This window comes from Loxodonta africana, chromosome 15 (assembly GCF_030014295.1).
Source record: "Loxodonta africana isolate mLoxAfr1 chromosome 15, mLoxAfr1.hap2, whole genome shotgun sequence".
Taxonomy (NCBI): Eukaryota; Metazoa; Chordata; class Mammalia; order Proboscidea; family Elephantidae; genus Loxodonta; species Loxodonta africana.
This window is the reverse complement of record NC_087356.1, coordinates 56,735,574-56,761,803: the sequence shown is the minus strand read 5'-3', so window position 1 is coordinate 56,761,803 and position 26,230 is coordinate 56,735,574. Positions and strand designations below refer to the sequence as shown.

Below are 26,230 nucleotides of genomic sequence, written 5' to 3'. Positions count from 1 at the left end.
GGGCTCCGCGCGCCCGGGGCGAGGAGATCCGCGGGGCGGGGCCGGGAGCGGGGCGGGGCCGGGGCGGCCGGGGCGGGGCCAGGCCGGGACCAATCGCCGCTAGCGGCCCCGGTGACAGGCAGGCCGGGAGAGCCCCGCCCCCCGCGCCCCGCCGTCGCTCGGGAGCCGCGCGGAGCCGGCGCCCAGCCCACTGCCGGCGGGCCGGGCGGGGACGGCCCCGAGCGCGCGGGGCTGGGGCGCGGAGAGGCGGCCTCGGCTGCTCTCGGGAAGGGCTGTCCGATTCTCCACGCATTCTTTCGGGCTTGGTCAGCCCCTCCCGGTGGCGGCATAGTTTTCCCAGTGCGTGTCCATCACTCATTCACAAAGACTGACACACAGGACGTGAGGCATGGGGACCGCGGGGCGTGCGTGCCGAGGCGCGGGGTCCGGCAGCCAGCGTCCCCAAAGGGCTCCGCGAAGTCTGGACTCCGGCGGGTGAGTGAGTCTGGAGTAGGCACCGCGTTTCTGGGGGAGCCTTCGGGGTTTCGGAGCCCACCCGTGTCATCCACCTGTACAGCAGTGGTTAAGAAATGAGCGCAGGGGCGTCCGCATTCAGAAGCTTTGTGTCACTGCCCTTCTTCAGGACCAAGTCCAAGGCAGCCTTCTGGAGACCCCAAAACGAAGGCCCGTATTCCCAAATACTGTTGGGAGTCAGGGACAATGCCCCCAAACTAGAACCCAGTCACGCGCCTCCGTAAGTTTCCAGTTTACCCCACAGCAGTGGGTGAATGCAAAAACCCATTGCCGTCGAGTCCATTCCGATATTTCTCACATTATTCTTTCTCTAATCATATCACCAACTACCAAAGCTTCATCTTTCCCTTCATAGACTCTCCTCTGCTAAAGCTAACAGCCCTCCCACTGCCACCAAAAAAGTCATGCAGAGGCTCTGTGGTTTTGAGTAGCATTTCCAGCAGCCACATGGAATCCCAGTGCATAGCCCCATTCCATTTGGGAACTCCAGACACTTCCGATAACACAACATGATCCCAAATAATTCAGGATTTGTCACTGATACATGAGTTATCATAACTGGAGATAGTTTATTTGAATTAACTAATGAACCGGTAGGTATAGAGGTGCGTACACAGACATACACAGACATAAATACGCTAGCGCCAGGCACTGAGACCCATGGTTGACTAATGTAAGTCTTCCTGAACAATCCCAGAAAAAGCTTTTTTAATGGTTTCCTGATTTCTGTTTTGATGTTGAACTCTCCATATGGCCTCTGATGACTTTCAATGCACCTGCTTGTCTTCACTGTAAGTCAGAATTGACTCCACCGTAATGGGTTTCTAACTTCATCAAAACCCAGTTTTGTCTCCTTGGAGCATTACTAACTTGCAGGTTCCCCACAGCAAATCAGGGAAAGAGCCAGGAATAGAAAATCAATCTCCGGCTCCTGGTTCAACCTCCACCTTACACCCCTCCTTCAGTGACCAGAGGAAAAGAATTGTATGGGATAGCCCTGATTTTTAAAGGAACAAAGACAGTTGCAATCCAGCTGTGTTTCCCAAAGGTATGAGAAAACAATGCTGGCCCCCAGATGACAAGAACAGGCACTTCTGATCCTGGGAAAATCTTGGGGAAACAGCTGATGAATTAATTGTGCATTTACACACCCAAATGAGCAACAAAGAAAAGGATCTTGAATCAGCCCTGTCTTACCATGAATGCATCAGTAGAAGAAGCGAGCAAATCAAGAGTTGCTTTGGGAAATTTTGTTTTGTTGATGTTTTAAGAAAATGCTGGTATTTTTTAATCCAAGTACTAGTACTTCTCTGTTTTCAAAGGAAGCTTCCTCTCAGAGTAAATCCTTTCTCTTTCTCCCCCAACTAGTCTCAACACTACTGCTAACATCCACCCAACTCAGACACCAAAAGAGCCCACCACCATTAAACCATAAACAGTTTCCACTCTAGAAATGAGAGGATTTATTCCTTCTAATTCTTTAACAGTTACAGCTTGACCAATCAATCATCCTTTTTCTAATCCAGCATAGGAGCTTAAAGGTACCAATGGCTACATTAAGGAATGAGGTCGGGCAGTGGTTAAGTGCTACAGCTGCTAACCACGAGGTCGGCAGTTCAAATCCACCAGGTGCTCCTTGGAAACTCGATGGGGCAGTTCTATTCTGTCCTATAGGGTCACCATGAGTGGGAAGTGACTTGACGGCAACAAGTTTGCTTTTTTTTTTTTTAAACGGAGGAGGACTGAGGAGCTAGCAGCCACCACAGACCTTCAGGAAAATTGCTTCTAGGCGATACTAATTATTGGTATTTATGCTACCAGAAGTTATGCGTCTAACCTGGGACCTTTTGAAATGTCACTTTGGACAAGGAGCATCAGTAATGATGAGTGAGGAAGGTCATGCGATGATGGTGATAGATGTGATAAATTATTGTCTGTGAATGAATACGTCTTGTCGGCAGAGTTAAGAAATTCACTTGAAAATGAAAGAGCATTAAAAGAGAACGAAATGCTGCCTGGTCTTGTGCCATTCCCATGCTTGATTGTGGATCGGACCATTGTGATCCATAGGCTTTCCATCGGCTGCTTTTTGGAAGTAGCTCTTCAGGCCTTTCTTCCTCATCTGTCTTAGTCAGGAAGCTCCGTTGAAACCTATTCAGCATTGTAGCAACACTCAAGCCTCCACTGACCAAAGGGCAGTGGCTCTGCCAGCGGTACACTGGTAGCAGTCGAACCCAGGTCTCCCTCATGGGAGGTGAGAATTCTACCACTGAACCACTGCTGCTTAGCTCAGAAAACTGGACTAAGTTCCCATACAGTCATTGAACATCCTTTGACTTTGATTTAGAAATCAAGTTAAACATCTTTTAGATGTTTGGGATATTGAACATTTCAATCAGGCGTTTCAGTGTCATACTTCATTAATCAGTTTTGATAAATGAAATTTGTATTCTCTTTAGGACACAAGCTAATATTTCTAAATGTGCTTATGGACTTCAAATGACGTTTCTATCTTACCGTATCCTAGAAAACAATGCCTAGCCCAGTGCCTGACACTTAACAGATGCTTAAATAAGTAGGTGTGGAACGGATGAACTCAACAGCTTTCTGGTCACTGTGGGTTCCTACTTTGCCCCCAATCCTTTCTAATTCAAGGTTAAGTGAGTTTGATACGCTATGGCCTGTGGAAGCTGAACTCAAAAACTTCAGTGACTTGGCCTTTAGGTCTGTCCTTTGTCTCTCGTGGCAGCATAGAACCTCCATTCCCCAGCCTTTATGTTCACTCAGCTTCACTCATGCCTCAGTTTCCCCACCAGCAAAACAAGAGCAGTTTAGCCTTGCCTTCCATCCACTCAGGCAAGATGTTTCAGATCTGTATCAGGAGGAATTCAACCAAGGAAATCTACTTTATTTTGCTTATAGTATGTGGAGCTATGGTGGTGCAGTGGTTAAGAGCTACGGCTGCTAACCAAAAGGTCGGCAGTTTGAATCCACCGGTTGCCCCTTGGAAACCCGTTGGGGCAGTTCTACTCTGTCCTGTAAGGTCGCTATGAGTCGGAATCCACTGGACAGCAATGGGTTTGGTTTTTTGTTTTGTTTTGTTTTTGTTTTTTCCTCATAGTGCACAAGTCTGGTCCTCATGCACTTGGGAGAAAACAGAATTGTATTTTTAAACATTCCTTAGACTTTAGCTAATTACATCCAGCCAAGTGCTTAAACTCCATAGGCTGAGAATGTCCTGTCAATAAGGGTTAAGAAAAGGCTGTTATGGAGGGGGAGCTATATGTTAATAACAGTTGCCTTTATACATGAATTTCTTCAAACACAGGGAGAATGTAAATGACATAAACTTTCTCCTGTATTTACACCCTGCCCCCCTTTTTTTCTCAACTCCGCCAACCTCAATTAAAAAAAAAAAAAAAAAGCCAAAATACACCTAATTTAAAACAATCATTAAAGACAGATTCCCCCACCAGAAGGGTACCAGAGTAAGTTCTTTGTCTACTCCTAAATACGTAACTTCTCCAAACCAAAGAGTCTCTGAGTTTGAAGCTAGAATATGTTTTATTGAAGGTAGGTGCAAAAACATTCAGACCACTAACGGCTGATCGAGAAAGAGTTTATGACTCACAGATGTTAACTTACTGGTATAAATGTAAGATTTCAAAAAAAAAAAAGGTCCTCAATTAACAACCTGTTTGAGCTGCCTTTGTGGTCGTCTTTCTCAGAGAAACAGCAGCAGTCCCTGTCACATACAGAAACAGGGTTCCAAAGCTTAACTCTAAAGCTAGTAGTTTCTGTGTGATGAGTTTAGTCAGTAAAAAGCATAGTGGGGAAGAAAAACACCTGGGGCTTCTATATCTACCATTATCAAGCAGCAATAAAGTCGAAAATCAGAGCTAGGAAGGAAAATTAAAATAACTCTTAATTAAATTTGGCTGCCAAAAGGCAGGAGGCCGTGGGGTGAGTTCAAGAACCCCAGTCGGGATTCAGAACTGCGCTTCTGCTGACTGCAAGCTGGTCTGTGACCTCTCCATAGGCACTTAACCTTCCTGTGTCACAGCCCCTCGCTGTCTCAGGGAATAGAATCGCCCCAGCTCTCCCCACCAAGTAGCAGAGACTCATTACTTATTGTTTGGAAGGTACAATAAACAATGAGTGGTAAGAGAAGCTGCTGTGAGGAGGGAAGTGGGGGGGGACAGGGGGAGAGAGTAGGACTTGGGGGCCTCTTTGCACCTGGAAATCTCTATAAAAAAAGAGTATGGGCTCTGTAATCAGAGGGACTTCAAGTTCAAATTCTACGTCTACCAAATGACCAGTCCCGGGTGGTGCAGACGGTTTGTGCTCGACTACTAACCTAAAGGTTGGCAGTTCAAACCCACCCAGGGCACTGCAGGAGAAAGGCTTGGTGATCTGCTTCTGCAAAGGTTACAGCCAAGAAAACCCTATGGAGAAGCTCTACTCTGTAATGCATGGAGTCACCATGAGCTGGAATCAACTCAACGGCAGTGCGTTTGGATTTTTTTTTTTTTCTTAAGTCACTTAAAGGACTCCCTGGGTGGTGCAAATGGCTAACACACTCAGCTTCTAACCGAAACTTTGGAGATTCGAGTCCAATCAGAGACGCCTTGGAAGAAAGGTATGCCAATCTACTTCCAAAACAATCAGCCATTTAAAATCCTATAGAGCACAGTTCTACCCTGACATACACAGAGTCCCCAGGAGTTGGAGTCGACTCCACAGCACCTGGTTTTTAAGTCGCTTAAACTCTCCCGAACCTCCTTGTGTAAAGTGGGGATGATAACAGCTCCCACCTTGGACAGCTGTTGGGAAGATTAAGTGAGATAACGCATGGATAGTATTTCAGCGCAGTGTCTAGCTCAGGGGAAGTACTGGGTAACTGTTAAATCATGATTACTGTTATTAGATCCAGGTAGGTGCAATATGCAGGAAATCACTCCGATCTCTCTATGGCCATCCCTTTGCAGAGTAGCTTGGACCCTGTATTTACCTGAACTCCTTCCAGGGAGAGAGAGGGAGAACTAGCAAGTTTAACTTAAAGATCTCTCCAGGCCTCTTCCTCAGGTCCTGATTTGGGAGTCTGTCTGGTTTTGGCCTCTGCTGATGAATTCCAGGACTCCAAAATTAGAAAAAAAAAAACCTGCAGATTTGTATGAAGAGTCACAGAAAAACTTTAGTTCAAGTTCTGAAGGAAGATCACATTCATGGTACTTCTTTGGAGATCGGGTCCCTGGATGGTGCAAACAATTTGCACTCGACTACTAACTAAAGGTTGACAGTTCAAATCCACCCAGCAGCACCCCACTGGTGCCCCAGAAGAAAGGCCTGGCGATCTGCCTCCATAAGTGTTGTTGTTTGGTGCTGTGGAGTCAATTAAGCCAAGAAAACCCTACGGAGCAGCTCTACTGTGTAACACATAGGGTCGCCATGCGTCAGAAACAACTCACTGACGAGTTTTTGGTTCTACAGATACAACAAATCTTAGGTCTCCAAGGTGGATAAAACTGTATGAGAAGCATTCAGGTCCAGCCCCTGCCACTTATGAGTGAAGCAAACCAAGTTCAAGAGAGATAAGGTCATTCTCCCCAAGGCCACAGAGCTGGAGAAAGGCAGGCTCAGTACTAGGACCAGATCCCCCAGTTGCAGTACTTTCGGTGGCCTCTCATGTTTACAGGTATCACTTTGGCAGAAGTCACTGCCATTCTGCTTGGTGTGTCACCAGACACCCTTGCAACGCAAAGCAGGATACGGCATACATAGGAAATCTGGGTGATCAGACTCAACTTCTAGGGCTCTAATGCTGTTCCCTGTACTGTATGTATTGTCTTTGGCCAAGTACACTGCAGGATAACCACACTATCGTTCCCTCTGGGAAACAGCTTGGCATGGACTGGGAGGAGAAAAAAGGTCTGGGTTGGATCTATTGCTGTCTGCAATTTCTTTAGACTATAATTATGAACCATTCAGCTGCATCTGCAGCCCCAACAATGTGGGATGGATTGGCCTAATTCACAGACCAAGCGACATTTTCAAATCCCCTAGTTTAGATATCATATATTCTTCCTGCAACAAATCAGGCTCCGCTCAGACAGAAAAAGGCCAGGAGCTGCCATTCAAGCCTACAGTGTTCCTCAGGCTTCCTCCATGTCCAGGGTCAGTTTGCCTCCCTGAAGCCTCCTGAGCATGTTTCCTGGAATTGTTGCTCCTGCCTCGCCCTGAATAATGCAGAATGCAGGCTACCATACAGGCCTTTGGGATCATGCAATTTGGATTCCAATTTAAGTTGTCCTAAATTGGCCTCTGGAGGAAGTAGCAGAGTGATGGCATTAGCACAGATGGCAAGAAGAACCAATGTGCTTTAATCACATGGCAGAAACAGAGGACCAGGCCTCTATAGAGGAGGGCCGTTCCCTGGGGAGCAGCATCCTGGCCCAGTCCCCAGGCCACAGGTGGCTGCATCTGGATGGAAAGCTAAGGCCTTCCTCTGACTTTTACCTGGCTTTTCTCTTGGGTTCCAAAGATAACACCGAATTCCAAAACATATATTCTCTGCAATTGTTGTTTGAATTTTTAATTAAGATAATTTCATTGTGGAATCTTTCCTCTCCCCCTTCCCTCTTTCATTTTGAAATGCCAAGGCAGTTGCCCCAAAGGACTAGCATTTACCACCCTAGAGATAAAGGAGCAGAGATGGGTGGAGAGTCAAGCAAAGGAAGCAGATAACACTAGAAGAAAAAATAGCCTGGCAGGAAAAGGGACGATAATACAGGAGTACAGGAGGAAGCAGGAGAAGGGGCCTCCTCTGAGGACAATGGAAGAGTTAGGGAAGGAGAGAAAAGAGGGAGGAAGAGTCACAGTGGTTTTATGTTCCTCTTATGCAGAGGACCTAAATCCCCAAGATGCCAAAATGGAATTAAGGCCTAGTAACTTAGTATCTTCACAGAGCCAATTCAATAATCCTCCCTGGCCAATGGTCATGGAACTCCAATAGAACAAGTCAATGGGAGACCCCCATGCTGGAAGAGCTGCAAAAGACACAGGGTGGAAGGGAGGTGAAAGGGTCTCATGAGATCGCAAAAGATGCAAGGGATGGTCAAGCTGAAAATCCACACAGACACAGAGAGTCTTTCTCAGCCTCTTCCCTACAGGGACATTTACTACTCGTATGCAGAGAATTTTCCTGTCTCAGAAGCTTTCACCCTATCTGCACAAGCAGGATCAGATTAACCAGTAAGCAAGGTACGCACGGGCTTAATTGTGTTTACGTACTACTCTGTAGTGTGCAGGTGAAATTGTGCGCTACGGGGTAGTAAGTAAGCACAAGTAAGCCCGTGCGTACCTTGCTTATTGGGTAACCCGTCCCTGCCCATAGGTACCTCTTTCCTGCCTGGCAGTCTGAACACATCCCTACTATGAATTTGAATATGTGTATCTGTCCCCTCCACTCCCTGAAGGCAGTGAGCAAGTGTTCGTCATTAGTATAACCCCTGGTGTTTAGTTCAAGATAACGGAGGCTCAGTAAATTATGTTGAACAATCTAATTAATAAATATATAACTTCATAACTTCCCAAATATGAATACCCATAGGAAAATAAAACTCAGATATCAGTAATTTTTTTTTTTTTTGGTCTAACATGAGACTCAAAAATTTCTCAAAGTTTAAGACTACAGAGCTAACCAAGTGACTATTTTCCAACTGAAAAGGTCTTTATAAAGTTTTAGTCTATTTTTCCCATCTCCCTGCTCCCATCTCCTTGAAGGAAAATGTTGCCTACGGTCAGCATATTCATTTTATTTTTTATCTGAATATATATGGGTATAGCTACTTATGAAAACTGGCATTTGATGTGCTCCAAAGCAAACAAATTGTTTAGTCTTAACATTTTATACAGAATATAGTTTATATTTCTCAGACTGCTGCTCAGAAGTAACCTTCAGGAATTTCTGAACTTCAAGTTTAATCTTTTATTTCACTGATTGCCATAAAGGTAAAGAAGTAAAATTTCTAAATATATTATTAGAGAGTATATAAGGGAAAGACATGGAATGAACCCAACTTCCACCAGCTTTGTAAAGAATAGACTTTAAATATATTACACGGGAAACCAGTGCCTGTTATAGTCAGCTCCACTTTCCCCATTTGTATTAACTGGTCAGGTCCTCAGAAGCAATGCATCCTGGAATGTCTCCTGCCATAGGGGCATCCCCTGCAATAGGAAGGGGATGGGTGGGGAGCGGGAATGGGTGAGAGGATGGAGACAGGGCGAGAGTGGAGCTGGGAATGAAGAGGGCAGGGAGAGTTAACCGAGCTGCTGTGACTCAGCAGGTGGCACAGAGACATAACAAGAAGGCCTACCCTCTCTTGCCGGCTGGATTGTGCTAGACGACTACTCCCTGCACTTCGTTATTTCTATTTGATAATGGATAACCAAGATACTGCAACTGAAAAGCTGGCTGATCTTAAATTGCAGAACCCCAGGAAAGAACGGGCTTGGTCAGGGTCCATCCTTGCTGCTGAGCTGCAGTGAGGAGCACAAACATGCATCGTTTTACACCGCTTCCTCCATTACTGGGTCCGTGTAACAGTTCCAAGAAAAACTGAGCGCGTCACCTTGAGAACACCTTACCGTCTACCTGGAGCCAGTAAAGCCAGCATTCCTGGAGAGCGTCATTGCAGTTATCTACAAACATCCCCGTCAGGGATCAACTCCTGCCTCACCTTAAGGTCGCTTCTCTGAACAACATGACTGTGCTCTAATGAATCACTATCAATCGTACCTTGGCCAATGTTAAGTCCAGCAGCAGAGGATTGGAAATACACAGCCCTTTGTAAATTCCTGTGCTATTTCAAACCTCTTCTTTTTTACACTCTCCTGAAAAGTACGCACAGCATCTCCATTTTGTGAATACGTTGGAACATAAATCCATAGGACAATAGAATTTAGAATTTACTGAGAACCAAACACGCCTCTGATGTAAAGTTGACAGATGAAGACAACCTCTAGAAGGGATCCATCAGCTACTCTGGGATTTCGGCTCACATTTAATTCTCTTTTCTTGAAGGCCCAAAAATGATGAAGTCTTTTATTCATTTACAAAAAGCCAGCTGTGCTCCGTCCACGTTGTGTATCATGGCTTGGGGAGAAGCTGGAATATAGTGGACAGTCGGGAGATGACACCTGAGGTGGAACAGACCCCAGCTCACGTCTCTTCTGTCTGGGCTGGTTCCCCCATCATAAAACCCATTTTTCTTCCTTTGAGTTGGTGAAGAGGAGAGAAGCAAACTTACATGTGTGACGTGCAAAAAGATACCATTTAATCAGCTAGGCCAGGGAAATGCTTTCAGGTCTTCAGGGTTGGAAATGATAGGTAACGTGGAGAATTAAGAAAGTAGAAAATAGAGAAGCTCTTTCTTAATGGAAATCTATTTCATCAGATTGAACAGAAACATGTATTTTTTTCCCAGATTGGGAAACCATCTTGAAAGACCTCATCACAAAAAGGCCTTGGGTGGAAGCGTCACAAGGGACCCGTTGGGAAGGGAAGGGAGGGAGGTGCAGCTGGGTGGGGAGCTGGCAGTAGACTGTGGGAGGAAAGAACAAACGGCAGGTCAGCTCTCTTGTGGCAGGTTCCCAGGAGAGAACCCTTTCCAGGAATTAAAAATTCTAAATAATGTTGAGAATTTTTAAAAATCAAAAAGATTATGGTCCTTTCTTTTAGGGAATTCCACAGCATTGAGAGAGACCAGATGGCTGGTAACAAGGCCCACCTACGTCCTGGCTTTAGTAAGCTCACTCTTCTCTGGTGGAGAGAATTTTTTGGAATTGAATTGAATTAAGATTTAGAAGTAAGGACACAATCCCAAATAAATGTTCCTGCTCCCAAATAGCCCATACAAAGGCCGGCAGTTTCTTACCAAATGGACTGTCAGGCTTTGGTTACAGAATGCACTTAAATTCTAAAACAACTGGGGAGGACGTAGTGGTAGGTTAGAGCACAAGCTGTGGCAGCTGGCATCTAAGTTCACCTTGGAGATTAGCCACCCTCCAGCTTTCAGTCCTTCGGCCTCAAAACACCTGGATTTCTTCATCTGTAGATTCTTTTTTTTTAGAATGGAGCTAACAACTGTGCCCTGTTCAGAGTTGAGCGGAGTATGAATTGAAATGATGCAAAGTGCTTTGCATCATGCTTGATGCAGCATGGTCATTCAACAGCCCTTAGCTATTATTATTAATTTAGAAAAAAAAAATCAGAATTGTGATTTCCTTAGTGAGCATAACATTTTCCTGGAAGTAAATCAAAGCTGGGGTGTATGGTGTTATCACAAAGAGATTAGGAGATGGGGTCCCCTCTTGGTGTGTGCCATTAAAATCATGATATAATAATAGATCATTTTAGACCTGAATATGAAAATCACACAAATCCTGATACTATCCACCTCAGATGAAGGAGGCTACAATTCCCATTGTACAGACGTGAAATAAGGTTATAGAAGCGCTAACCATATGCTCACAGTTACATTACAAATTAGGGGCAAAGACAGAAATATGTACTCTCTATCACTCCTTCGGGAACCCTGGTGGCGTAGTGGTTAAGTGCTACGGCTGCTAACCAAAGGGTCGGCAGTTTGAATCCTCCAGGCGCTCCTTGGAAATTCTATGGAGCAGTTCTACTCTGCCATATATGGTGGCTATGAGTCGGAATCGACTCGACGGCACTGGGTTTGGTCTGGTTTTGGGTTTTAGCACTCCTTTTCCAATACTGGATTTTTCCCTTCAGGTTGCAGTTTGGTACTCATTCAATGATTTTGTATAACCTGAGCAAAATAAAACCTTCTCAAGCAACGGGCCTGACCATGTGGCTTTCAAGCGGGGCAGTAATTTAGTATAATCCAATGTACTGTTCAACCCATGCCCGTTACTATGCCTCTTGCGACATCCCCTCAATCAGACCCTCACGGGGTTGCAGAGCATTGAATTCGCTTCCCTGAACTCTTTCCTTATATCATCCCACCTGGGCTGTCTCTTTTTCTGACAGCCAAGTTCTCTTAACAGCTTGACGAGTGCTGTAAGCCTGAACCCCTAGCCATATCTAATCGTGCCATCACGTCCATGCCTTTTCCTTACAGAGTTCTGGACCAGTGTAGCACTCCCTCCAAGCTTGGACATCCCTCCAGAATGCAGCTAGTCTTTCATTGCCACCTGGAACAGATGAAGCATTTACTTGCTGGTGTCAAATACATGTGTTGACCAGTTGCCCAGAAGCACCCTTGGGAAAGGTATCTCATGTTATCCCCTCCCCTGAGCATCAGAACCACTGTTGCTCTTAGTATTGCCCTCTAGCAACACACATGTTGCTATTTAGGGGCATCAGCTACGTTAATTTGCATTCTGCCACTGCCAGAGCCTGGCACCTGGCCACGGGTGGCTGGCTGGCAGCATGGGGCACAAAGTCTCCTCACTAGATGCCCACTCCATTTTGGTAAGATAAATGCCATATCGTTGGGATAACAGACTTAATTGGCTTTCTGGGGGTGTTTTGTTAAGTCACTGCACCTCATCTCCAAGTTGGTTAAAGTACAGCTTTGCCCTTTCCAAGGAGGAATTCCTCCAATGTGCACACGGCTGGGTCTTCTGCTCTCCTTTTTTTTTCTTTTTTTTTTTTTTACCAGTGACTTTGGGGAGGTTTGGGCACTGATCCTGCATTCACAATACTGTTCTTGTTCTTCTTTTCTCTGCAGGGCAGCCTTGAATAGCTCTGTCTAAAATTATAAGCAGGGGCAGCCCTAGGCTCCAAGAGATCAGAGCCGTCATGCTGGGCCGGAACAAAGACCCTGCTTTTTCCCAACAATTAGCCCTGCAAAAAGGACATCTATCTCCCTCTATTAAAACCACCACGTGCCTTCAAGTCAGCCCATTGTAAAGCTAATTAAATAACACGCCTCTCTCCCCATGCTGGTCTCCTGATTAACTTTCCTCTGTCCAAAAACCTCTGCAAAGAGCCTAGAGATAGACAGGCCAATGTTCCAAGTCCCCTGCGTCCCCCATCACCAATTGCAAGCAGTTAGTTGAAAAGCCACCCTCATCAATAGTGTGGAGTTTGTTCATGCATCATGCACTAGTCACCAGTAGCTCTGCCTCTTGTCACTTCTAGTTCACATGGACAGATAAAATTTGTATTATTTTAAAAATAAGTCATTTGGAAAAGCAAAAGTTTCTGTCAAGACAGAAAATCTTTGGTGGGAATCCACCCACCTCACAGTGGGAAAGTGCTGCAGTTGAGAGCATTTGTCAAGGACTTTCACAAAGGATGCGGAGCCAGGGAAACAAGATGGCCAGAGGCAGTTCTCCACTCTTTGTAGATGCACTCAGACCCCTGTGAAAGATGGAGTGCAACTTCTTAGAAGGGCGGTATGTAGGAAAGCGGAGATAAAATAAAACATTTCAAGCAAGTTTTTTAAAATATGTTGCAAAAATATCATGCTACCCCTCAGGTTAAATTCCTTCAAGAAGATAAAATCCAGTTTATAGCAAAGACCTTTAATGATTAGCATCAGTCCACCTTTAAGCCAGTGGTGCAAACAGTTAAGACACTTAGCTGCTAATCAAAAGGTTGGAAGTTCAAGTCCACCCAGGGGTACCTTGGAAGAAAGGCCTGGTGACTTACTTCCAGAAGATCACAGCCATTGAAAACCTTATGGAGCAGTTCTACTCTGACACACATGAGGTTGCCACCAGTCGGATCTGACTCCACAACAACTGGTTACCTTTCAGCTGCATTTCACCTTCTTTCCTGCAGAGGCACCCTGCTCTCCAACATCCTGGACTTGTTGGTATTCGTTTAACAAACCCTAGTGGTTTTTTTTTTTTTTTTTTTTTAGTGGTTTACACTTTTGGGAACTTTTACGGGCTGATCAACGTGTGCCACTCATTCCTCAAAACTCAGCAGCAAGCATCGCCTTCCCTGTGAAGGTTTCCCAGACCAACCCAGATAAAATCAGGCACTTCGTCCTCTGAGCCCTCACAACACATTCCCTTCAAGTCAGTACATACAGGCTTCTAGTCTAGCACTTAGTACATTGCTGAAATAATTCAGGCTCCTCAAGGGCAGGAACGATATTCCATTCAAATTAGAACCTCAAGCTTAAAACACAATGACTTAGACATAGTAAATGCTTAATAAGTGTTAAAAGAATATGCTACTGAATAAATGAGCAAGTGAATGAAAAGGGATGTATGAATAAATAAATGAATGAGTGAAAGGAACCACTCTTTCATATTAACTGTGATCCGGGATGGTACATTCAGGTCTGCTTCCAGCTTCACTACAGATGGCTTCAAATGCTTAGAAAAGGCTATCATTTTATAATTTGGTTTTCTCCATTTAAAATTATTTCAGATTTCATACACACGCACACACATACACACACACACTTATACAATTTTTTTTAAATAACAAAAATGGAAGGTGACCAGATCAGTCATTTTCTAAATACATGCAATAGTTCTAGAGCATAACTTTTCCAACCAACACCAGTCTGAGGTTTCTAGTTCATTTACTCTTTAGACCATACAAACCTCTCCTACAAAGTGTTTTTGAAAAGATCCACCAGTCTTCTTGGACATCCATACAGATGAGTGGATGACTAAATCATAAAGTAATCCCATATACAATTTAAGTTTCCAACGAAATACTCTTGGGCTTCAAAATTAGCAGGGAAAAAAAAAAAATTAAGGCACTTGGCAAAATAGATTTTGAGCTCTGCCAAATCCCCAAGCAGCCAAAGTCACTGAATGATTTCCATCCCTAAAACATAAAGCCTTGTAGCAAAAGTCACTGTCTGATGATTCTTGTGTAATTTCAATGCTGGGCTTGATGACATTTGGGGTCAGTTCTTCCTTGGTGTTTTTTACCATCACAATCTCAACTTAAAACAATGTGTTTTCCTAGCTAGTTGAGGGTACCTTCCATATAGACAGAGATGTCAAGGAAAAACGAGACAGAGAAAGAGTCCATGAGCATGCCACAGTAAGTAATCCTGTCAGTAGAGACCATGACCTCCAACATGATACTAAGAGAGAAAACACTGCCATTCATTTAGCAGTCACTTTGTTCTGGCAAGTCTCCGACATGCTAATGTGGAATGCCCATTTTTTAATGATCATAATGGATTGGAAGCTGATAAAATTAGACTCTGGCTAGCAATAAGCTCTTTATTACTCTCCTTTACCACAGTTGGCCTCCATTCTCAGATCTTTAAGAAAGGCTAATTCAAGACCTTTAAGATATGTGGACAATAGGCCAATAAATGAAGACTAATAGAGCTGCATTTTTATATAGATTTGATACCCCCAGATACAGCTTGGCATAAATAAAAGCAGCCATCATGTAAAAAAAAATCACACCTGTTAATTTATCAAGGGCAGATCAAATAAACTGCATGGCAGAAATGAACCTTTACGGGAAAGTTAAACAGAACATGGTAGAAAAAGAATGGTTAGACATGAGCTTTAATCAAAGAGTAAGGATATAAGACAAGAAATATGTATTGTAACTGTGAGCACTGTCGTGGCAATATTGGGCACAATAATTTAAAAAAACAAAGAACCAAACCCATTGCCATTGAGTTGATTCTGACTCATAGCAACCCTACAAGACAGAGTAGAATTGCCCCATAGGGTTTCCAAGGAGCGGCCAGTGGATCTGAACTGCTGACTTTTTGGTTAGCAGCTGAGATCTTAACCACTGCACCACCAGGGCTACACTGGTAAATACAATAATTGTGAATAAGGTCTTATAGAATAGCATATGTTATGTGGGATAGAAATAGCTACTTTAAATTCAGTTGAGGTTTTGAGCAATATTAAAAGGCATAGTATAGACAAATCAAGACACACAAGAGACCTCTCATTAGGAGGAAAAAAGCTCAGAACTGACTGTAGGGAGCAGCCCTGTTGATAGTTCATGTCAATACATTCCAGTCAGCAGCTTATTTAAACAACAACTTCAGAGTAAGTTCACCATCTAATTCTGCAAATGGAGTCTCTTAGAATTACAGTTAGGAGACACCCGTTCACCTTATCTTTATAGAGTTTGGGCTATTTTAAGTGCTCTATGTGCCAAACCTCATAACTCAATGTGAATACACATTACTCCTTTACTCTGACAGAAATAACAATAATGCCTTACCTTGGGAAGTCCCAGAGCACTTCCAATATTATCTCACAGCACCTCGGAGAAATGGCTAAAAGGAGGGGCAGGCAGCCCAGCCTTTCTGCACGTATGTGTCTGTCCAGAGTCTACAGTCTCTCTCCAGTGTTTTGCAAAACTCTGATCCAAGTCGTCTTTGCAGAGTACTAAAGACACACATTAGTTCAGCAACTTCAAATTGCTCATGTGTCCAAAATCTCTCACCTGCTACTCAAAGGAAGACCTTCAAATGGGGGTTCTATCCTGATAAATCTTTTGTCATCATTTGTTGAATTTCTTAATAAACCTCTTATCATGTATATACCATAAACCATCTGAGTCATCATTTTCTCACCAAGAAGGTTGGGGCGTGGGGTGGGGAGAGACAGTGCAGTGGAAGATACACTAATTCCCACCTATCTCCATCGAGAATGACCCATTGGTGACCCAATTATTTTTTGCTTTGAATTCTTTGTTGATACCATGTGTTTTCACTAATGGGAAACATGCTGATTAAAGGACCAATACAGAACTTTTGTTACAAGTTATGGATTTTGATACCCATTTTCTGGGATCCCACTGTCCCAATGGACCCTGGATGCCGTAAATCCTGCCAATATGCGTCAATGATAAAAAATCCTTTTTTCTTCCTTGAAAATTTGCAAAACATGAGGTAAAACATGAAGGCACCTGGCAATGACTGCACATACATTTTATTCTAGCCTCCTTCTTCTTAGGCTTTTTTATTTCTCACGAAACTTTTCAAAATATGGTACAATGCATTTTTCCTTCCTGCAAAAGCAGTACTTACAGGCCAAATACAACTAAAGGAATTTGAATTTCAGGAAAATTACCACCGCTATGTATTTTTCATTCTAACAAAAGAAGTACTAACGGCTAAGAAGCAGAAACAGCTGCCCTGGAACACTGCAGACCTGCTAATAGTGGTGCATTCCACCTGTCACATATGGAAGGAATGACTGGGCCCTATGATTGAATGCAGGGTGAGAATAACTTAGAGCAGTTCTAGTCTCTTGAAAAGTATCACTGCAATGCATTATGTGTTTCTGCAAAGGCATTATTTACCATTCAGAAGCTAGAAAAGCAGGGAGCCAGTAACACCTGGAAACAATGAATGGCATCAAGAAGAACATGGCCACGATGACTGGATGAAGACTGGGAATAGCTTATTCTCACAATAAGTACATTCTCAGGAGAATATAATAACGGGAAAACATAGTGAGGAGGCTTATCTCACAGAAATTAATGCAAACCTGTCAAAGGTTTAGAAAATTCACACGTCCTAGAGATATGACCTAAGACAATGCTCAACCTACACAAAAGTGAGGCTCCAAGTCAGGGTTCTTGAGTTTCATTCATTTCAAAATGCCCCCACCTTGAGGCTAACCATGTTAAAATTGGGCTACCAAAGAACTCCAGAGGCATAAAAAGTGGTTAGAATACCATATGTTCCATGGGGTACCAAAGGAATAGCAACAAGTGGAGTGTCACTGCAGGGTGGATAGAGTAGGATTCCAGCTTCAAAGCTGAAGCAGAGGAGGTATGTGATTAATGTCGGGGATTAGGGAAAAGGAGAGGAAGGACTCAGCTTCGTTTCTATGGAAGCTAAGCAGCAAGGAAAACTGACGTGAAGTAAACTGCCGTGCTCAGACCGTCCACTGTCTGTGCCACATCTCCCTCACAGCTGCAGCAGGAAAGCGTTGGGAAGCATTAGAAAGACAGAACAGCTGGTCACAAAACACATACTCTTAATTTTTTTTCCTATTTATACATTTATATTGGGATTTTGCAGTAACATGTTCCAATAGAGACATCAAGACTAGCAGGACATGGCATTACAAATGCATAAACAATACACTCTCGGAAAGGTTCCATTGTTCTAAAGTCACATACCCCACATTCTTCACCAAAGAGCCAAGTGAGCACCTGCAAGAAAGGAGAAAAGACACAGCGGCAAGAAGAGAGAGAAGGCGGAGAGGGCGTGGTGGCTTGATCACAGGTGTAATATTATTAACACTTTCAAGCAAAGAGGTAGTTCCGCTTGGATTCACAGAACTTATTCCCTTGAGATGCCCAAGTCAAATACACTAATTTTATTTAAAGTTTTTTATGTGGTAAAATCTATAGTTTTGGAGTATTTTTCAGACAATTGTTTATGACTTCCTTTGAAACAAACACTCAAAGATAAGACAAAAGAGTATAAAAGAAATATCAATATTAATATTTTGGGTGAACAAGCTTGCATTAAATGAGACTTACACAATTGATTCATAAAATTATCCTAGAAAAGTCAGCTGATTTTTTTTTTTTCTTGTAGTTCAAATATGCTGAAGGAACTTAAAAACGAAATACTTTTTGTTTTGGTTTAATTGTAATATAGACAGTCAGAACCAAAAACCAAACCCACTAACGTCAAGTCGATTCTGACTCATAGCGACCCTATAGGACAGAGTAGAACTGCCCCGTAGAGTTTCCAAGGAGCGGCTGGTGGATTCGAACTGCCGACCTTTTGGTAAGCAGCTGTAGCTCTTAACAACTATGACGCCAGGGTTTCCTAGGCAGTCAGGGGAGGATGTTAATGTTCCTATTTAGAGATGAGGAAATTGATCATCATTTAGCTTAGCTAGAGTTCCAGATTTTGTAAAATTCTTCACAAATAATATACATAGTGATGGCTTCACATTGTTATTTTTTCTGGTTTACTGTTCTTTCACGTCACTTGCTCAAGGCCCATCTGAGTGTTTATTTAGCACTAGGCTGTGCAGTCCGGCTGACCGAGCTTGAATTTGGGGTCTGTCACTTACTAACAGTGTAAATTTTGGCAAGTTACCTCACCTAGGCAAAGTTCAGTTTGCTCATCTGTAAAATGAGATTAATAATAACAAAGAATTTTGGTTAGATTGAAGTAAAATAATGTATATAAATGTTTGTCAGTGTCTGGCTCAAGGTAAACAATAAATGGCAGGTCCGACTCCCCACCCTCCATCCCCAGGTTCCAAATAAAGCACACGCCGAACCAGACTTGGAACTCAGGTATCCTCAATTCACTAAAGCCCCCCCCCCAAAAAAAAGCCCCTATACATCCAAAAATCATCATTTACCATAATGGGCACTGATGAAGAATCATTTAATATAAATTTAAACTTCTGCCATAGATCAAGAAGGACATTCATAAATACAGATGGTCTTTGTATGTAGATAGCTGGAATTTCTGGGCGGCGCAAATGGTTAATGTGCCTGGATGTTAACTACAAGTTTTTCGGAAGGTCAAGTTCACCCAGAGGGTCCTCAAAAGAAAGGCCTGACAATCTACTTCCAAAAAATCAGCCATTGAAAACCACAGTTCTAGAACACCAAAGACACAAGGAAAATATGAGCCCAAGAGAAAGAAAAGGCCACATAAACCAGAGACTCCATCAGCCTGAGACTGGAAGAATTAGATGGTGCCCGGCTACCAACAATGACTGACAGGGAACACAACAGTCCCTGATGGTGCAGGAGAAAAGACCAGACTTAATGGTCTGACTGAGACTGGAGGGAACCCAGGGGACATGGCCCCCAGACTCTCTGTTAGCAAAAAACTAAAACCATTCCTGAAGCCAACTCTTCAGACAAAGATTAGACTGGATTCTAAGACATAAAATGATACTGGGAAGGAGTGTGCTTCTTAGCTCAAGTAGACATATGAGACTGTGGGGGCAGCTCCTGTCTGGAGGCAAGATGAGAAGACAGAGAGGGACAGAAGCTGGTTGAATGGACACAGGAAATACAGGGTGGAGAGAAGGAGTGTGCTGTCACACTGTAGGGAGAGCAACTAGGGTCACATAACAATGTGTGTATAAGTTTTTGTATGAGAAGCTAACTTGAATTGTAAACTTTTGTTTGAGCACAATTAAAAAAAAAAAAAAAACACAGTCCTATTCTGACACACACGGGGTCACAGCTGGAAAACTGGTTCTGTGGATATTTAAAAATCTCTGTATACAAGGGTGCCAAGACAATGGGAAAAAAATAGTCTTTTCAACAAATATTGTTGGGACAATCAGATACCACATGCAAAAGAATGAAGTTGGACCCCTACCTCATACTATATACAAAAATTAATTCAAAATGGATCATAGACCTAAATATAAGAGCTAAAGCAATAAAACTCATAAAGGAAACCATAGGACTAAATCTTCATAACCTTGGATTAGGCAACGGTTTCTTAGATTCAACACCAAAAGAACAAACAGTAAAAGAAAAAAAAAAAAAAAAACAGATAAATTGAACTACATTGAAACTAAGATTTTTTGTGCTGCAAATCATACTATCAAGAAAGTGAAATGACAGCCCACAAAATGGGAGAAAATATTTGCAAATCATATATTTGATAAGGGACTCATACCCAGAATTTATAAAGAACTTTTACAATTCCATAGTAAAAAGACAAGTAACCCAATTTAAAAATGGGCAAAGTATTTGAACAGACATTTCTTCAAAGATATACAAATGGCCAACAAGCACATGAAAAAAAAAAAATGTATAAGATCATCAGGGAAATAAAATATTACTTCATATTCACTTCAAGACTACAAACAAAAAGACAGACAATAACAAATATTGGTGAGGATGTAGAGAAATTGCTAGTGGGAATATGAAATGGTGCAACCACTATGGAAAACAGTGTGGTAGTTCCTCTAATTAAACATAGAATTTTCCTATGACCCAGCAGTTCAATTCCTATGTATTTACCCAGAGACAATGAAAATGCACTCATGCACAAACCTGTACATGAATGTTCACACCAGCATTATTCATAATAGCCAAAAAAATGGAAAAAACCCAAATGCTCATCAACTAATAGATACATAAAATGTGGCGTATCCATATAGCAGAACACTGTTCAGTAATAAAAAGGAATGAAGTCCCAACACATGCTACAACATGGGTGAACTTTGAAAACATTACGCTAAGTGAAAGAAGCTAGTCACAAAAGGCCACATACTGTATGATTCCATTTATGTAAAAAGTCCAGAATAAACCAAAAAAACTAACAAAAACCAAACCAAAAAAAAAACCCCGTTGCCATCAAGTTGATTCCGACTCATAGCAATCCTATAAGACAGAGTAAAACCACACCATAGAGTTTCCAAGGAGCAGCTGATGGATTCGAACTGCTGATCTTTTGGTTAGACAGGCAAATTTACATAGACAGAAATTGGACTAGTGGTGGGAGGGGTGGTGGGAATGGAGATTTACTATTAACGGTACAAGGTTTCATCTACCCTTTGCCGTGGAGTTGATTCCAACTCAGCGACCCTAGAGGACAGAGTCAGTGAAAAAGAAGACCCTCAATGAGATGGACTGACACAGTGACTGCAACAATTGTGAGGATGGCACAGGACTGGGCAGTGCTTTGTTCTGTTGTAGATAGGGTCACTATGAGTCAGAACCAAATCAACGGCACCTAACAACAACAATGACAATCATAATGGAAACAGACTGCCACATCTTTCTCCAGCAGAGCGCTGGTGAGTTCGAATCCTCAAATTTTTAGTTAGCAGCTGAGCACTTAATCACTAAGCTACCAGGTCTCTTTAAGGTCTTGTTTGCTTAGGAGGGTCAAAATGATCTAAAATTAAATTGTGGTGATGGTTACACAACACTGTGAATATACTAAAAAACATTAAATTGTATACTTTAAATGGGCAAATTGTTGTTGTTGTTCTTGTTGTTAGGTGCTGTCGAGTCGGTTCCGACTCATAGCAACCCCATGCACAACAGAACGAAACACTGCCTGGTCCTGAGCCATCCTTACCATCGTTGTTACGCTTGAGCTCACTGATGCAGCCGCTGTGTCAATCCACCTCGTTGAGGGTCTTCCCCTTTTCCACTGACCCTGTACTCTGCTAACCATGATGTCCTTCTCCAGAGACAAATTGTAGCATATGTAAATTATCTCCATAAAGTTGTTTAAAAAAAAACCCAAAAACTATGCTTTGCCTGAGGTGAGGCAAAACAAATAAAAGAGGGAGAAAGAATTTCCTATCATCTAGTGAAGTTTGCCCGGTGGAGGCTATGAACATCGTCTCAAGTTCATTTGTTTAACCAGAGTCCAGTGGAAAACATATAACATTTCCCTGACCTTCTTCTCTAAACTTCCTAAGTGGCTTAGAGAGAGGCTGCCCGGGAAACTCCAAATGGAACCCAGAAATATTATCTCCTGGCTTTATAAACACTGGGAACACTAATGAAGTGAGGAGCAGCAGACCTGGCGAATGGAACGTTTCATTCCGGCTGGGAGGCAGCATAGGGTTTAGAGCAGGCTCTGAAGACAGGAGAAAGGCCAAGGAGGGGGCAGATTAGGGCCAAACCAAAAAACGAAACCAACCTCGCGGCTGTCGAGTCGATTCCAGAGGGGTGAAAATCAACAGAGAGTAGAGAGGAAAAGAATAACAATGGACTAAGATACATAAAGCAGAGCAAGAGTGATCACTATTCTAAACATCAGTGAAACAACCCCCTTTCAAATCAAGCTCTCTGTCCTGGTACTGCTGACCAAGTTTGGGCAAATAAGGACTACTCGTGGAAAACTCCTGCAACCCTCACTTTCATACAATTTGGAAAGAAGCCACGAAAGGAATCATGTTGTGTTGGTCTCCTCTTACCTCTAGGGCACAGCAGAAATAGTCCCTCTTAATGCTGCCACTCCCAGCATGGCTACATCTCCGTCAGCTACCCATCAAGGACATGCAGATGCTGGTTGAGGACTGGAGAAACACCCTACTTCGTTGCAGTATAAGGGCTCGGTAAACACGCTGATGGATGGGGGACAGAACAGAGGTGCTCTAACGTAACTAGGGGGCAGTGGCGGTTCGGCGGTAGAATTCTCGCCTTCAGTGTAGAAGACTTAGATTCAGTTCCTGGCCAGTGCACCTCATGCGCAGCCACCACTCATCTGTCAGCAGAGGCCTCATGTTGCTATGACACTGAACAGGCTTCTGTGGAGCTTCCACACTAAGACAAACCAGGAAGAAAGGCCTGGCAATCTACTTCCAAATATCAGCCAATGAAAACCCTATGAATCACAACAGTCCAATCCACAACTGGTCGTGAGAATGGCACAGGACTGCATAGAGTTTTGTTCCATTGTGCTTGGGAGGCAGCTAACGACAACAACAACAACATAACTAAGGCCCTAAACCAGTCAAAATCCTTGATAGTTTATATCTATACATGCTGTATGTAAAAATAACAGACCTCAATTATGTGCTTGTGAAAATTCAGGACTCTGCTAGGCACCAGGAACACAACAAAGAAAAAGTACCTGCCCTCAAAGTGCATATAGTCTAATGGGGAAAACAAAATATCAGTGATTACAACACAGAGTGATAATCTTTGTTGTTGCTGTGTTGTTGTCGTTAGTTGCCATTGAGTCAGCTCCAAATCATGGTGACCCCAAGTACAACAGAACAAAACATTGTCTGGTCCTATGCCATCTTCACTATCCTTGCTATGTTCAAGTCCATTGTTGTGGCCATTGGATATTTTGAATACCTTCCTACCTAGGAAGCTCATCTTCCAGCAGTATATTGGAAAATATTCAGTTGTGATCCATAGGGTTTATATTGACTAATTTTCAGAAGTAGATCACCAGGCCTTCCTTCCTAGTCTATTTGGTCTGGAAGCTCACTGAAACTTGTCCACCACAGATGACCCTGCTGATATTTTGAAATACTGGTAGCATAGCTTTCAGCATCACAGCAACACACAAGCCACCACAGTATGACAAACTGACAGATGGGTGGTGGTGATAATATCTACAGTACAGGTAAACACCAATATTGTGGGATACAAATACCAGTCTAGCCCAGGTCAAACAGGCAGGCAGTCTCCCAGAAAGAGTAAACAGAAAAATGATCCCTGCAAGAATTAGTGCAGTGGATGAGCAGAAGAGTGTTCTGGGCAAAGAGAGTAATGTGTCCCTGAGAGGCATTCCGTGTTTGGGAATCTATAGACAGCTCCATACGGCTGGAGAGAAAGTTTCCCATTGGACATGGGAGAAGATAATTCCAGAGCCTGGTCTGACGGATATAGGTTAGAAGCAGGGAGACCATTCAGAAGGCCCTGACAGTCCAAGTAAGTAATGCTGGGGCCTGAACTAAGATATTGACAATAATACTAGAGAAGGCAGCAGGCAAAAGTGACAGAACTTGGTGATCAAATAAATACAAAGATACAGTGGCCATCTGCTGCTTTGATCTCTCTGGAGACTCTTCCCTCTTCTTCAAGTAGGGAACTCCACCCACTGCCTTTTAGGAAACTGTCTCTTCTTCAGGTGACGTGGTTCTCGTGGACCTGCTGATCAGAGCACCCGCCACGCCTTCTATTCACAAAGATGGGTGAATGACCCAGCATGGCCAACAGAGTGCTCTATCCCCATTCCTAAGGAGCCCTAGTGCACAGTGGTTAAGCACTTAGCTGTGAATCGAAAGGTCAGTAGTTAGATCCCACCAGCCGCTCCATGGGAGAAAGATGTGGCAGTCTGCTTCTGTAAAGACTACAGCCTCGGAAACCATATAGGGCAGTTCTATTCCGTAGGGTCGTTATGTATCAGAATGAACTCTATAGCAATGGGTTTGCTTTTGGGGGGATCCCTCATTACCTAAGTAATCCCCTTGGGACTGGGCATGCAACCCAGTCATTTTATATATAAGCACTAAGAGGGAGAAGTTATTTGGTGAAATCTATAGCCACGGTCTTCCCTTCTACCAATGCAAAGACAAGAGCTAGAGAGACAGAAGAACAGGAGGTGGGGGAGCAGGAGAGTGGGCGGGGGGTGGAGACAAGAGAGATTTGGCAACACTACTCATTCCCTAAGACTCCACTTTCAGGGTCATTTCTGCAGTTCATTACTGGAGAAGTTTCTCTGATCATGTACAGCAGTGATTTTTTTTGAGGATCCCTGGTAGCACAGCGGTTAAGCCCTTGGCTGCTAACAGAAAGGTCAGCAGTTCAAATCAAACAGCATCTCCGTGGGAGAAAGATGTGGCAGTCTGCTTCCCGAAAGATTACAGCCTTGGAAACCCTGTGGGGCAGTTCTACTCTGTTATATTGGGTCACTATGATTCGGAATCAACTGGATGGCACCTAACAACAACGGGGTGCTCCAAGCTGGCTCTTCTTTGCACTCCCCAGTTCTGTAAGACAATAAATTCTCATTACAGCTTAAGCTAATTTGAGCCAGGTTCCTCCTACTTGCAAACAAAATAAGCCTTAACCAACACAAGGATTAAGGAAGAAAGGAAGGCATCAATAATAACTATCAGTTTTCTAGCTGGTACTAACTCTCCAAGATAGAACAGAGGGTAAAGATTAGGTTACAGAGGCAGGGGAGAAGGTGATGAGCTCAGCTGTGGTTTGAGATATCTGTGCAACATTCAGGAAACCCTGGTGGCATAGTGGTTAAGTGCTACAGCTGCTAACCAAAAGGTCGGCAGTTCAAATCCACCAGGCACTCCTTGGAAACCCTGTGGGGCAGTGCTACTCTGTTCTGTAGGGTTGCTATGAGTCAGAATCGACTCGACGGCAATGGGGTGCGATATTCAGTTGAACTATTCACAGAAAAATCTACATGGAAATCACCTCAAAGTGTTACTAACAACTTTTCTCTCTTATAAAAACACCAAACCAAGCCCGTTGCTGTCAAGTCGATTCTGACTCATAGCCACCGTAAAGGACAGAATATAACTGCCCCATAAGGTTTCCAAGGAGCACCTGGTGAACTCGAACGGCCACCTTTTAGTTAGCAGCCTAGCTCTTAGCCACTACGCCACCAGGGTTTCCATTCTAGTGTTGATTAATTTACAGATTTTCTTTAAAGATGTGTAATATTTTAATTAATGACTATTACAAAAATAAATAAACAAAACATGGCATATATATACACATGGCAGCATACTAGTTCACAGCCAGAAAGAGGGAAAAATGTTTGAATGCAACCAAAACAGCATAGATTCTCTTCTCGCCTTCCAGTAGACCCTTTACTCCTGTTCAAGGGAAGAATGATTTATTTCCACCTGCTCATTCTGTCACAGACACTGAGAAATTTGGAAAGTAAAAAGAGGTCTGGGAGAAGAGCAGAATTAAAATGTCCAACTTTCTCTCCTTAGTCCCAAGAACTTACTGGTGGAGTTTTCTCACTGAAGCAGAATTAAAAGGTGATTCCCAAACTCAAGGCTTTTCTTTCGTATCTGACCTGCTCTTTCCCACCTGATAGTTGCCCAAAACATTCCCTTCAAGTTCCCTTAGAATTCCTTGAAATTTTTGTCTTATGTGAGAGAACCAGAGGATAAAAAAAAATTAAACTACTTTTCTGAAATACACTGAAAGATATTTGAGGGGAGAGGTCATTCACAAACTCTTTTAATAATAGATCCCATGGTCGGATTTCCTTAGAGCTAATCTAAATCCCTCCTTTCCCATTTAATCCCATTTTTTCGT

At 43.1% G+C, this 26,230-nt stretch overlaps 1 long non-coding RNA gene and 1 other non-coding gene across 2 annotated transcripts; both read left to right on the top strand.

Annotated features, from left to right (window-relative positions):
* Nucleotides 1-230: 230 nt before the first annotated feature.
* On the top strand, nt 231-16,044 carry LOC135227803 (uncharacterized). Its single transcript, XR_010317993.1, has 3 exons — nt 231-474; nt 11,664-11,813; nt 12,276-16,044. It is a non-coding gene; the product is annotated as an uncharacterized LOC135227803 (long non-coding RNA).
* Nucleotides 16,045-24,605: 8,561 nt separating this feature from the next.
* LOC111752663 (small nucleolar RNA U3) lies at nt 24,606-24,735 on the top strand. The gene has a single exon (XR_002787543.1). It is a non-coding gene; the product is annotated as a small nucleolar RNA U3 (small nucleolar RNA).
* Nucleotides 24,736-26,230: the final 1,495 nt, after the last annotated feature.